This window comes from Chamaea fasciata, unplaced genomic scaffold (assembly GCF_029207755.1).
Source record: "Chamaea fasciata isolate MVZ Bird 193981 ecotype frontalis unplaced genomic scaffold, bChaFas1.0.hap1 SCAF_11, whole genome shotgun sequence".
NCBI lineage: Eukaryota > Metazoa > Chordata > Aves > Passeriformes > Sylviidae > Chamaea > Chamaea fasciata.
In genome coordinates, this window is record NW_027094096.1 from 14,012,169 (window position 1) to 14,025,867 (window position 13,699).

The window sequence follows — 13,699 nt, forward strand, 5'->3', positions numbered from 1 at the left end:
GAAGAACTATTAGAATATGGTGGAAAGCAAAGACAGTTGTTGAAAAACAACAAAATTGTAAAGATAATTAACAAAAACAAACCCAAAAAAACTAAACCAGAAAAAAAACCAGAAATAAATTAATTTTGTGAAAATATGTGTCACAGTAGTGCTATGCATATTTAATTTTTAAATCACCTATGAAACAGTAAAATATCTAAAATAATTTTTTCTAACAAATTTATATTAATTTAAGTAATTTTTAAGCTTTTATAGGGGTTATGTTTTGCATTGTAAAAAGATCTCCAAGTACGAGAAGCAAAATTCCAGACCCAAAGCCCTCTTTCTGTACATCAGCCCCTATAAAATGAGGCCATGAGTGTGATTTGCTGGATGTCTTTCAAAGGCAGGACATAAATAAGTGCACAAGAGATGTAATATCACCTGCCAGGGCATTGTTCATGTTGAACCTGATTTTTGTGATGTGATTATTCAAAATATAAGTGGAAAGAAGAAGTAGAAAGGCATACCCTGTATACTAGACTGTACTATACAGTGCCATTTTTACATGTTAAATTCTGAAGAATTATATTTGTGTTATTTTTTATTTTCTCTGCTTATCTATGATGGCTCTTTATAGTGTCATCTGTAATTTCTACATGAGAGTACACAGCAGATATGCACTGTTCTGTTTAAAAAAACCCCCATATTTTCAATATCTTTCTGTCTAACACAACTGCAAAACCAGTAACCTTCTTCACAGAGTCATGTACATCAGGCTGATTAGATTTCGAAATACTGAAAATATTAAAACAAGAAAAAATAACTTTAAGTAAGTGTCAATTTAACTTATTCTTCACAATGTATATTTAGACTCTTTCTCTCAAGTTTTGTTTCTCATTAACCCTACAAGTAACTGTGTTTTTATCTTCAACTCAGCAGCATGGAAGAGAACCATGTACAGAGTCTGACATGAACGGTTGATTCTAGAAAATGTACATTATCTGTACAACTTATACCCTGGAAATTCTAAAGTTGCTCATAATTTTTTTCTTACCAACAATGTTTGTGATTCCATATCCTGTTCATTAAAGAAGACTTTAAACATTTATTGGAAAAAATACACTGTACTTACTACTTAAGCTTAGATAACATTCTACCAAGGTATGTGCTCCTACAGTTCTTTTCATGAGGGTTTCGCCACTAATGTGCACATAAAATGTGTTTTAAAAGCTTGACAGATCAGTACCAAAATGTCAACATTCAGTACTGTGACCCAGAAATACGCACTTGATTTAAATGTGGAACTGAATCACAGTGCTGTCAAGACACTAGAAAAGTACACAGTACATTAAAAAAAAAAAAAAAAAAAAAAAAAAAAAAAAAAAAAAAGCTAAAGGCATATTCCAATTTTTATCTCAGTTCCAGCCCAAAAGTCAACTGCAAACTTTTCATGCAAGATAAAATTTTCCTTACACTTCACTGCTTATCTTGGAGCTGTTCAAAGGCTAAATTTTCTGCCAAGTTAGTTCAATTATTTTGACAAGGTTATTCCATGACAGAACATGCCTTTATCTCTCCTGACATATCATTTGATTGATGATCTGGTTATAACCAGATCACAGGAGAAGCTGATCGATGCTGAAAAGCTCCAGAACTTCCAGCTACAAGGAGACCATCACCCCAGCATTCAAACTTGCACAGAAGATTGGTGTGCACAGAGCACAGCAGTGGGATCCAGTTTCACTTATTGCAAAATAAAATTTACTCCCCTGGCCCCACACAGCCATGGAGGCAATGACATCCTGAACAAAAATTCTGGTGGGTAGAGATATCCCTGAATTTCATCTACTGTGTAATACCAGCAATGCCTACAATATTTCACTTACTGATAGCTGCCAGCCAGCACATACCATACACACACCATTGCTGCACTGGAATATGGACTAGAACCAACACTAGGGCTTGGGGTTTTTTGGAAAAGCCTTGCATTTAATTTGTCATGTCTACACTTAAATTTTGGGCTTTCCACTCTATGTTTTTCTCCTAACAGCTATGCATGAAATATTCTCTGGGGGTTAAGTTCACTATAACAGTGGAGAAAAACACGTGGGCAACACTAACAACTTGCTCCAACACAGACTGTGTTAATCCCACATTGTTTTTAAATATGTGTTTTCACAGAAAACAAAGGAATCTAAGACTTTCCCTTTATGTTTTTAATTTGGGGAATGTTTGGTTTCCCAAAAGCACAGAACAACTCTCAGGAGGTCTCTAACAAATTTGAAAACAAACATTCTTTTGGACAAGCTTTGAATCACAATTCAGACAGTATTTTAGATGTAAACTGCTGACTGCGCATTTGACAGGATTTTGCTGGCAGTCATTCCAGTATCTCTTTCTCCTTCAGAGGGCCTCTGAGTAACAGGAGATTACATATTCTTTTAACAGAGGGTAAAAATTAAAATATACACTGAACAATCAATACTGGAAGAAAGGTCAAAGCAGGGGTGGTTCCTAGAGCTATTAATTTCATTACATTGAAAAAGGTATGATTTCAAACTAAGACCCTCTCTAAAAGGCAGAAGGGGTCTGAAGGCTCAGTATTATTTCAGGCTCTTGTAAAATATAAATCTTCAGGAATTACAGGAATTGAAGTTGCAAACATGCATTTAAGTATACTTTAAACCCCTTGATAGTCTACATTAAAACCTTCAAATTGCACCTTGTAATAGGCGGCACTGACATTGATGTAGAGAAGTCAAAGCAGGTCTGTAAACATTGGCCATAAACCTGTCACAGCTAGACTGCGTGCAGTCTAAATATCTTTTGTAAGGTTTCTGTTGGGCAGTGCCAAAATCTGTTTTATTCCCAACTAAAATGGTATTGCTTTATGGACAAAATTATAATTGTTAGTCTGGTAAATGAGACTTTGCATTTTTAAGATTATGGGAAAAAAAAGAGACAATTATGAAATCACCCATAGGGCACAATATTGAAGAGTTTTAAGAAGATGCAGAGTGGCACTGGTGTGGAAAAGAAATTTGTCAAATGAGCAAAAAACACACAATGAATCCTGTTCACACTGATGTTAGCTGGAATTTTGTTACTGGCTTCAATGAAGAGACAACATTAGATTCTAAAACATATCCGATGCTACTGTTCACTTTAGAGCTACAGTTCACTTTAGAAATGGATAAAGAATAGCATCTGAAAAATCATTTTATCTCCTCTAAGACAGACATGAAAATATAACATGCATTATGCCATCATCTGAGAGGATGAATACAGAACAGATCAAGGCAAAATGATGGAGCCAAGCATTTGATCCTTCTGCTTGTAAAGGTTGCTTTAAACACTGCCAAGCCAATCTAGAAAACACTAAAAAATTAAACACTCCATTTCCTTATGCTGTGAAGCAGCTTCCTTGCCATCTTCTTTGGTTTGTACTCTACCCAGCACTTCTTTGTAGCATATACTAATCAGGATATTAACCCCTCACTAACAGAGTTTGAAGTAATAACAGAGAGGGTGGAATAAAGTCATAAATTGAGAGGAGGAACGCGGGAGAAAACCCTAGCAGCATAAAAACTTTTATTGGCACTTAAAGGTATTTTTCCCTGATTGAAGCAGAATTCATGGAACAACTACAACCCTATGACAAAGATCTGTAATTAGCTCTTAAGAACTTCTGTTATTTTCTGACAGTTCAGAATCAGCTTTTGTTTATTTCAGGAAATGAAACATCAAATCTACTTTAGACTATCCAAAACTGAATACATAGGTTAACATCAGCTAATCGCCCCTTGGCAGCATTTTCCTGAAGCTTCCACTGTCAAATAGGAGACTTATAGACTAATTTATGATTGTAATTCATTCTTGTCACCCAATCAGAGTTTTTAAGGTAGCAATATGCATTTCAGTACCTGGTATTTAGATCATGCTGTGTAACAATGGAAAATATAAATCAAATATAGTGAAGGAATTATCAGAGATAAATTACTGTTAAGAATTTTAATAAATTCAGTCAGAATTAATGCCAGAGAGATGTATGTTATAAAAAGAAAAATCAGTATTGCAATAAAGTCATGCCTGCAAAAAGCCATCCAGGCACTTCAACAATATTTGTATCATGATACACCTTTATCTTAGCAGCTAAAAATTAGTTCTACGCTGTCATGAAATGACTTTCATTGTCAAGTTCATACAACAAGGCTTGGATGGAATAGAGAACTTCTACAATTCTTCATAGCAGGGACCACATTCAGACCCATCATCACATTCTTTTTCGATCACCTATTCAAAGAAAATATCCCTGCAGCAACTACATTGCAATACTGCCTTAACAGCTTAATGCAGAACAGCAATATTGAGAAATTGTCAGTGAAATGGTAGGAGGGGAATGTGTGTGTCTGTGTGTTCTGTTGATTTTTGCATGCCTGTTTGGTTTGGGAGTTTGAGAGTAGGGGTTGTGCACATAGGGGTTGCATTTACTACAATTCTTTTCTCATTTAGAAAAAGCACAGATCTCAGGGTCTGTTTTACTTCTTCATTTCCCATACCTTAAAATATTAAGGTATAGCCCTTTCTGTTTTGTTTTCTTTTGTTTCCCAAACAAGGTTCTATGTCTTGGTATTCTCTAATGTTACTTGAATCTTGTCTTTGACCTAATTACATTATTTCAATAAACTTGGAAAAGTCCAATCCTAACCCTATAACCCCAAAAGAAAAGGCTCAAAACTTTAGACACACCACAGCTCACTCCAAACACCACTGCAGAGCTCACCATCAGCTTGGAACCATAAAGGAAGGTAAAAATACAGCAGTCCCCATCCCAATCAAGCAAGCAGATGCATCTATCAAACACATAATTATTACAGACCAGCTCCTCTCTCCAGAAGAGGTGACCACCTTCCTGTGCTTACATCATCAGCTTTTACAAGAAATGGGGTTTTCCTGTTCTGCTTTTCCAAGTGAGAGCACAGAGTTGACAGAGAGGGAGGCCCTCCATAGCAGAGCTCAGATTTCTCTCTTCCATTTTGTGTGTGTATGCTGTTTCCCCTGCTTTGCTGCTGACCTACTCATTATGACTGATCTTAAAATTAAATGCTATCCAGACAAGAAAGACATCAAAGCATTAGAGAAATACTAAAACTAGATTTTAGGCTAGCCTTGCTTCTGTTCATACTTGTAGTCTGCCAATCGCTAGAAGACATTTCCACCCAGAAAGCTGTTAAAGAATGAAAAAACTGTAATATAATCTTTTGAACATGTCCCTTTAAAATATCTACTTAGTTTACCACATCACACTCATCATGGGTACTCACAAAGTTGCAACAAATTTCATTTAAAGTTTCATTGACAAATTATTGAATACTCCCCAGACTGCCAAATTTTTCAAGGAGTACAAATCTTTATGTAAAAACGCTGCTGTGAAAGACAATTCTGTTCAAACTTAAAGATACAAATAAAAATAAATCACACTAAGACATCGCCCCATGTGATTTCCTGAGGGAGAAAACCCCATAGGATTTACTGAGCTAGGAACAACATAATAAGAGACAATCTGTGAATTAATACTCAAATCAAAGCATAAGGATTTTATACACTAGAAGATTTACTTTTATCCCCACTAATTTCTTTTTTTAAATGTAAGCACTGTTATTTATCAACTCCCTAGGGGAAAATATTTGTGGTTTTCTCTTAAAAAATGATGAAGCAAAACAGATGCTGCAGAGCAGAGCACAGCAACAGAAGGAACAGTTGTTTGCTTGCTCTCCAGTGCACCATGCACATTATTTGCAATCATGCAAGCCCCCCATTAGGCCAAGTGCTGAGCCATGATGAAGCCTTGCTGCCTTGGGAGCTGTGCACGTGCAGTTAAGATCAGGATCTGGCCACGTCTGTGCTTTCCTGGCCCAACAAGCTCAATCCTTGCTATATAAACTCTTACAGATGCACAGACAAACCCAGCCACAGCATAACTTCCCTGCCGGCAGCGCTCACGTTCCCTGCTGGCCTGCAGCTCACAGAGCTCGTGTTTGCCTCCCACCAGGACACTGACCAGCACAACATGAAGTAAGAGTGTCTGCTCACTTCATTTATCTGCTGCCACAAGAGCAGGGAGCTCGTTGTGATTCTGTCATGTCAAAGCCCACTCAGCCACAACTGGTCTCTCCTTCTCAGGACAAGCACGGAATGTTTTAGACAAGAATCAAAAGAAAGGAAAACTATATTTCTTTTAGCTATTAAAAGCATAGCTTTCCTATATTTTAACTAAACTGTATTTGAAGGGGGGAAAAGAGATTGAAAAAAAGTCTGAATCAAAGAGATAAGAAATAGGACACAGCTGAATGGATTAGATTTCCTCTGGAACAGAGGTATGTGTATTGCCACACGCACCACTGCCAGATCTTCAGTACTAAATACTTCTATGGGTAAGAATAAATCAGAGCCAGGATTAACAAATGACCGTGTCTTCTTAAACAGAGAGAACAATTCCAGAGAGATTAAGAACAGGTTTTCTCTATCATTCAGTGCCTTGATCAACGAGTCCACCAGGATCTCTGTTTCTTCTTTCTTTCTACATTCCCTAGAGCTGCATCCAGAAAGAAGGAGGCCCTTTAGTGTCACTGGCCCAGCCTTTCCAATGAAAAACTCATAGAGGAGCAAAATATTGAGGAAGATGTTTTGCCTGGAAGTACAAGTTCATCCTCCCAAGCAACATCTACCCTTTCTTTGTCCATTTTCCAACAACAGCTGCTGGTTATCTGTCATATGAATATGCTTTCAATATACTGGGCATGAAGCAGCTGGACCAACTTGAAACCAATGTGAAGAACATGTCTCTACAGAAAGGCAAAGGAAATGACCTGTAACATTTTAGACACAATATGTTCCTCATGAGAGCTCCATCAGTTGAGTTTTTTACCGACTCAGTTATTTTACTATCATTTGAGGTCTTCGGTTTTCATTATGCTGTTTTTGATTAGTAGGTCTGGAATACCTCTGACTTCCAATCTGCATTCCCACTATTTTCTGTGGCTCTTTGGTCCCAAAGGAAAAGTAGAAGTAAAACATCCATTTAAGTGGAAGGCTCCACTACACGTTCCTGTGCAGCTACAGCAAAGTGACTAAAGTGGCATCATTGACTAAAGCAGGATTTGCTTTCCTAGTAGGTGTGTGAGGAGCAGGTACAAGCAGGTGCTTCCTTTCTTTTGTGCCTATGAAGAGACAAGAATGAGCTTCAAATGAGAAGTGACACAAAATGGTTTAAAATGAAAGGCTTTTCTTCCAAGCAATTCCCATGCAAAATGTGACAAATCTGGCTTGAACAAAGTGATCCACCCACCTACCACTCAAGCCACCAGAATTTTGTGAAATATAAGTTAGATGACCACAAATCTAACTATTATGGATGTTAGGGTCACAACTTAGAGCATAATGAAGGAGAAAGTTGATGAAAAGAGCATTCTCTCACCTTTTACTCTGTATAAATCCTTAACTTGATCCAGAAATATTTCCAGTAAGTCAAAGTAGTAATTTTTGTTTCATGACAAAATCTCTTAGTTCAAGTTCCGGAAGCTTCTGATTCAGTGACAGGGAGGTATTGAACATCATGACTTATTCTCATTTTTCTCATTGGATAACAATTACAAGTGTCTTCAAACATGAGACAAGTTTCAGCAATTTATGTAATTCAGAAAATACACTGGGACAAAAGCAGCATTAAGGAAGCAAAATATTTAATTAAGAACTGTATAAATCAAAACCAAGCAAAATCCCAAACTTCACACATTCTGTTCTAAGCCTTCCAGTGAGAAAACAAAGTCAAATGTGAGTAACATACTGAACAAACCAAGAAGCAGCTTTGCATAGGTAGGAAAATCTTTGGCAGCAAACCAAGAGGAAAAGATTCCCCAACCCTTCTAGAAGCTGTATAGTAGTAAAAATCAGCTAACCACAACAGGGAAGGAATATCACTTTTTACTATGAAACCTCTCAAGGTAAGGTAGGAGTATTGTGGAGTTTTATAGGGGAGGAAATGGTATTTTTATATCTATATCTAGAGATTCTATATTCCGTATTTTAATTATTATTTTATCTGGCCAGGCTCTTGAACCAGATTTCCTGATGACATTTGCACACAACCAGCAGCTGAGGTGCCCCATGGCTGGAGTCCTCAGTCACAGAACATCATGGGTGTGACATACTGGCTGCAGAATAAAGCCCTGGGCCTTGGAATGCCTTTTCTACCATTTCTATGAAGCACTACAGAGCAACATTTCCACATCAAAATACTTTTTTCTTCTTTTTTTTTTCTTTTCTTTTTTTTTTTTTTTTTCCCCAGAAAATGTTTTAAATAATTCACAGAAAATGTAAGGATTTCAGGTAGCTGTGATGTTTCAGAAGGCACTGGATCAAAGCATGGTCTCTCTCTTTACTCCTCCTTCACCCTTTCCTAGTAGATCTAATTTCAGGGTTGGTAGCTAGAAGTGCACCAAAATATTACTAAGAAGCACAGATAAATTAGTAGCAAAAAGCCTGTGTCTAAAACTGGACTTGCTCAGTCCCAGTGGTTGTGTATTACAACCTAGTTTTACAAACTGTTTCCAATCAAGATGGTATAAGGAACATTTTCTCTCAATCATGCTTTACCAAGCAAAAAAAGGAAATAATTTAAACCTCTGGAGTTGCCTGGGTGTAATACAGAATATGGATACTGAATTTAAAGCAGCTATCTTATCTGTGATGCCTAATATTTTCATATATGCAGGCAAAAGTATTTCCCAAGAATAGTGTACTTTATGCTCTGAAGCTTGCTTCTCCTTTGCTTCCTTGAGGCCCTTTTCATGCAAGTTTAACAGACATTTGTCCAACTGAATCTATTTTCAGATAAATTCATGGAAATAAGATTTGACTGTGGTGACAAGAAAAAACAAAAAACGTTGTTTGCACTCTGTGTTTTTCTTTGTTGCATGAAACCTACTGTTTACTAAAAATAGCAAATTATTATCTTTTTTTTAAAAGTCCACTTTCATCTCTTGTAGTTGAACTCCTTCTTTCAATAAAAGGAACCTAGGAAAAAGTCCATACCTCGCTTAGATTTGTTCCACACCCCTCAGTAGCATGCATATAATTTGTTGTTCATTTTTTCCCCATGACATCTCACAAATAACTAATACACTTGCTAAAGTCAGACAGGTTCTCTGCTCAGTTTGAGTTTTGTTTATTTACATGCTCACAGAGGAACAGAGTGACAAGATTAATTCATTCAACTTAATCTGCTACCCCATACTCTTGTAATGAGTAATGAGCTCTCACTAGTTTTTGCAATTAGTATGTTTTAATAAGGCTGTCCAAGTAGAAATTATTAGTCCAATTAATTGCTTTGAGAAGAGTTTTATGAATACTCGTGATCAATTAATAACTGTCAGTCTGTTTAAGAAGGAATATATTTTTAAAGGAACAGATTGATGTGCAGAATCTATTTGAACTTTTTTGTTTTTACGTGCTTCTTTCCGTGTGGGTTTGGGGTTTTTTTCTTTTTTCTTTGCAGTATGTTTTTTGAAGCCTAATTCCAAACTCCTTCAGAAAGTAAGAAGAGAACTAATTTTATTGATCTTTTCATGTATGTTTTGTTGGGAAGGAAGCCAGAGAATTAGGCAAAGTTTTATTTGATTACAGTAGAGCTCTACTTTCATCTGTAACTTGTGAATTTGGGTTATTTCAATGGATGCGAACAAAAAATTTTATTAATTTCTAAATAGTCTTGTTTTTCTGAAATGGTAGAACACCCTGACCTTTGTCCAGGTATAACACCAGTTGATGCAACCCCTCTCTCAGCAAAGGGACCGGATTTCAAAATCATCCAGAGCTGAAGGAAACTATCTAAGCACCAGGCTTCAGATTTATCAAGCCTGCAGATGGAAAACAAGCTATGCAGGAGAAAAATGTTCATGATTTACATCACCCATGAAGGTCATCACATACAAAAAGCAAAACAGAACAGTAAATTACCCAGCAATCTGTAAAAAGAAATTTTAGTTAGGCCTAAGGGTGGAATCAAGCTGCTCAGTCCACTCTCTTCCTTGAACATTTCCTGTTGATGTTTTTTTAATGCATCCTGGACTCTCCTGTTAACTTCATCTGCCTTTGCTCCCACTCGTGGTGATCCTGCTGTGCTCAGTTAACACCAGTAGAGCATCACTATCTGGATTGTATTTCGTGGGATGAAATGGAGATTCATCTGTCTGTCTAAATCCTTCTGTTAAAACTGGAGGAGGATGAGTGCACACTGACAGCCTGATTTACCTTCAGCCCCTGCAGAGCCCAGGATGGGAATTAGGGGAATACTGAGGAAGACAACATGCTAACAATCTGAATTACATACCCTGGAGAGGCCTCAGCAGTGGGCAGACACTCCTGTGTCTTGTTACAGAATAATTCTAGCACCACCTCAGCACCATCTGGTTCTGGCATTGTTGGAGATATTTATAGGTGTGAATGATGTACTGATCCACCCCAGAAGAGAAATTCCTAGACCCATCAGGTAGAACCTGCATAAAGACAGGATGGCTTCTATTAGTAAGAGCATTGAGTGTCTACTTACTCGTGTACTTTTCTAGATTAGGAACAATTTCCTTTAGTTATGATCTCACTTCCCACCACATGCTGATCTCAGTGCCTTAAATTTGTAAGGGGAAGAGCCTTATGCTTTTGTGTGTCTTTGAGCTGTCACTGAGTCCTGCCATGACCTGCCCAACCTCACAGAGATCATGGCATAGGCTCCAGTATGAGAACTAGGCACAGTTTTGTACGTGACAGAAAGCTCAGCCCAAGGACCAGCTAGTTAAACAGATGTCCATAACCAATGAGTGTGAGGTCATTCCTCATTGCTGCACTACACATCTTTTTTCTGTTTGGCACTAAACAGATTCTCACTGCTTGGTTTCTGAGAATTCTGGTACTGCAAATACCTTTATTCAATGCTTCTATTCTAGTATATTTCATACATTTTTTCAAACACATACAAATTTGAATGCATATTATATATTCAACTTAAAGCTAGGATAATAAAATGCTTTCTGAATCCTAAGCAAGCTGTGCATGGATCATACAATGAAGCTGTAATACTACAGTCAATCCTGATTCCTAGAGGTCAATAGTAAAAATACGATACTTATTTCACAGGAGATACATTGGCAAGAATCCACTGGCTCTACAAAAGAACAAGTTACAAGCTCTGCTATTTCTCACCTGATGAGTCAATCATAAAAGTACAAACACACACCAAAGTCATGAGAGCTCCCTCTTTTTTTGCTCCATACCCTTGGTATCATCACTTCCATTCTTATATCTTCTTATCCACTACCTGTTCACCTATTAAGTAGCATCTGCAAATGTGAAAAAAAAAAAAAAATTTAAAAAGAAGAAACCTACACATAGCTACCAAAACAGTAGGATATGAGCATGTTGTCCCAGGGCCCTAAAGTTGAAAAAGGCTTTGATGAATTAAAAGATGCAATATTAATAATATATAAATAATGAGAAAGTACCAAGAAAGCTTGGATCATATGTTGGATAGCAGATTCTGCTGATCCTGGCCTCTTCAAAGTACTCTCAAAGGTCTTCAGAATATATTCAATAGTATTACTCTTCAAAACTAAGGTTAGAATATATTACCTTAACAAATAAATGGTCATAGGAGGGTGCCCATACATCAAATACATGTGCTTGGTCTGGGGCACATATTAGGACTTTGCTACATAACATAAGCAGTGTAAAGATTTGCACATTGTTGATCTTTTGGAACATAATAAATATTACACAATATTAAGAAGATAGATTTGTCTACCAGGGAATGTAAGAACTAACAATATTTTGTGACTACAAGCTGGACTTTTTAAAAATGTAGATCAAAAATACTGGATTCAGGAAACCTCTATCTACTGAAACTCCTATAAAAACAGACCTTATTTATCCTCAGACTTTTGGACTCTGATAACAAATGGGATGAAAGGCTTCGTAGGATAAAGGGTGCTTCTGAAATGCTAACACTGATGTGTATTTTTTCCTTTTATCAGTCTATGGTTAGCCTTCATACACTTTTCAAAGTGGAGTATCAGAGTAATTCTATTCCAAAAACTGAAATAAGAAATTACTACAAAGATAAATTTCAGCTGGAATGTAGCCAGTATTCTTTGTGAGTGACAACGTCATAGGAGGCTGCATTTTTAATCATCTGAAAAGCAAACTACTACAAGAAAATTGCAAATGCTGACACTGTTTTTAGCTTTAGTTATGTTAAGTATGATACAAAATGCATGTCCTGAAGGAAATTACCACAAATTACCACACATTCTGCTTTTGGATTTTGTTACTTCCTTGATTACATTTTTTTTTCTTTTTGAATCTATTCAGAGATATCAGTAATGTTCTGCTCTCTGTGATAGGCCAAGGTTTACTCAGCCATGGCCAGCTGATGATGTTGGCTTGTAATCAGATGCTAAAAAGAACAGATGGCTTAACCAAATCTGATTTGCTATTTTATTTATCCTTATGCTACCCCCTCATCATACAAGTATTAAACACTTATGCTATACAGTTAGAAGAACAGGACAATGTTTAGAGCTAGTTTATGAACTAACCTGACAAATATCCATCCTGAGATGCAAAATAAAGCACTTAAGTAGGATTCCAGGTCAGTGTTTGTTTCTGATGTAGTCTGGGATGGAAATTGCAAAAACTGCCATTAAAAATTCTAGTATTCAGTGATGCTTGCCAACTCAGTAGTCAATGCTGCATCACTGATTGTTTGGAGAAAAGAAACTTAAACAAAAAACCAAAAAAACCCCATCATCTCCAACTGCATGAATAAGGAAGCCATTTATTAAAAGTAAACTCAGACTTTGAAATCTGGCAATTTCTGTTTCCAAAATGCTTCACAACAGGGAATGATGACATCTGCAAACTGTTTGATTACTTCTTGTGATCATTTATTCATTGCAAGATCTGTGCTTGATCATCTCCACATTGTTGTGTTTGCAATTGTCTTTATGGGATCAGACCCTTTTGTCTGATACCAATATCTGTAGTGATGATCTCATCATTATCATAAAATTAAAACTTCTGAAGACTCTGGAGTGTTGTTTTGACACTGTCAGAATAGGTCCTGTCATCTGTCTTCAGAGGCTTGTCTCTCAGTAAGTATTACTGGACAAGAGCTTGCAGTGCTACAAATTAGGCTATTAAATACAACCCAAGTTTAAATCCTATACTTTGGCAAAGACAGTTTTCTATAAGTAGGCCCAGTAGACTTTTTGACTCTCCTTTTAGGAAAGTATTAATTATGGGTAATATTATATTCATAAGCATGAACTGTACATTGATTTAGAAATATACTTCTAGGTATTCTGTATCTAAAGCTGCTTTAGTGAGCTGACTCCAGAGAACCTCATAAAAAATTAAGTGTCAAGTCTGATGCCACATTCATCCTTAAAATGCTCAAAGACAATTCAAATTTCTGTACCTTGAAACTGTAACTATGCCTTTTAATCTGAGATGAATTATATTATTTTTCTAATAAATTTTCACATATTATGTAATACACATATATGTAGAGATTATCTGTGTCTGCACCCCTTTAATTTGCCTGGTTACTTAGGCATAACAGGAGACAGAACTGAGTTCATAAATTCCATTTTTTATTTATTTGTAC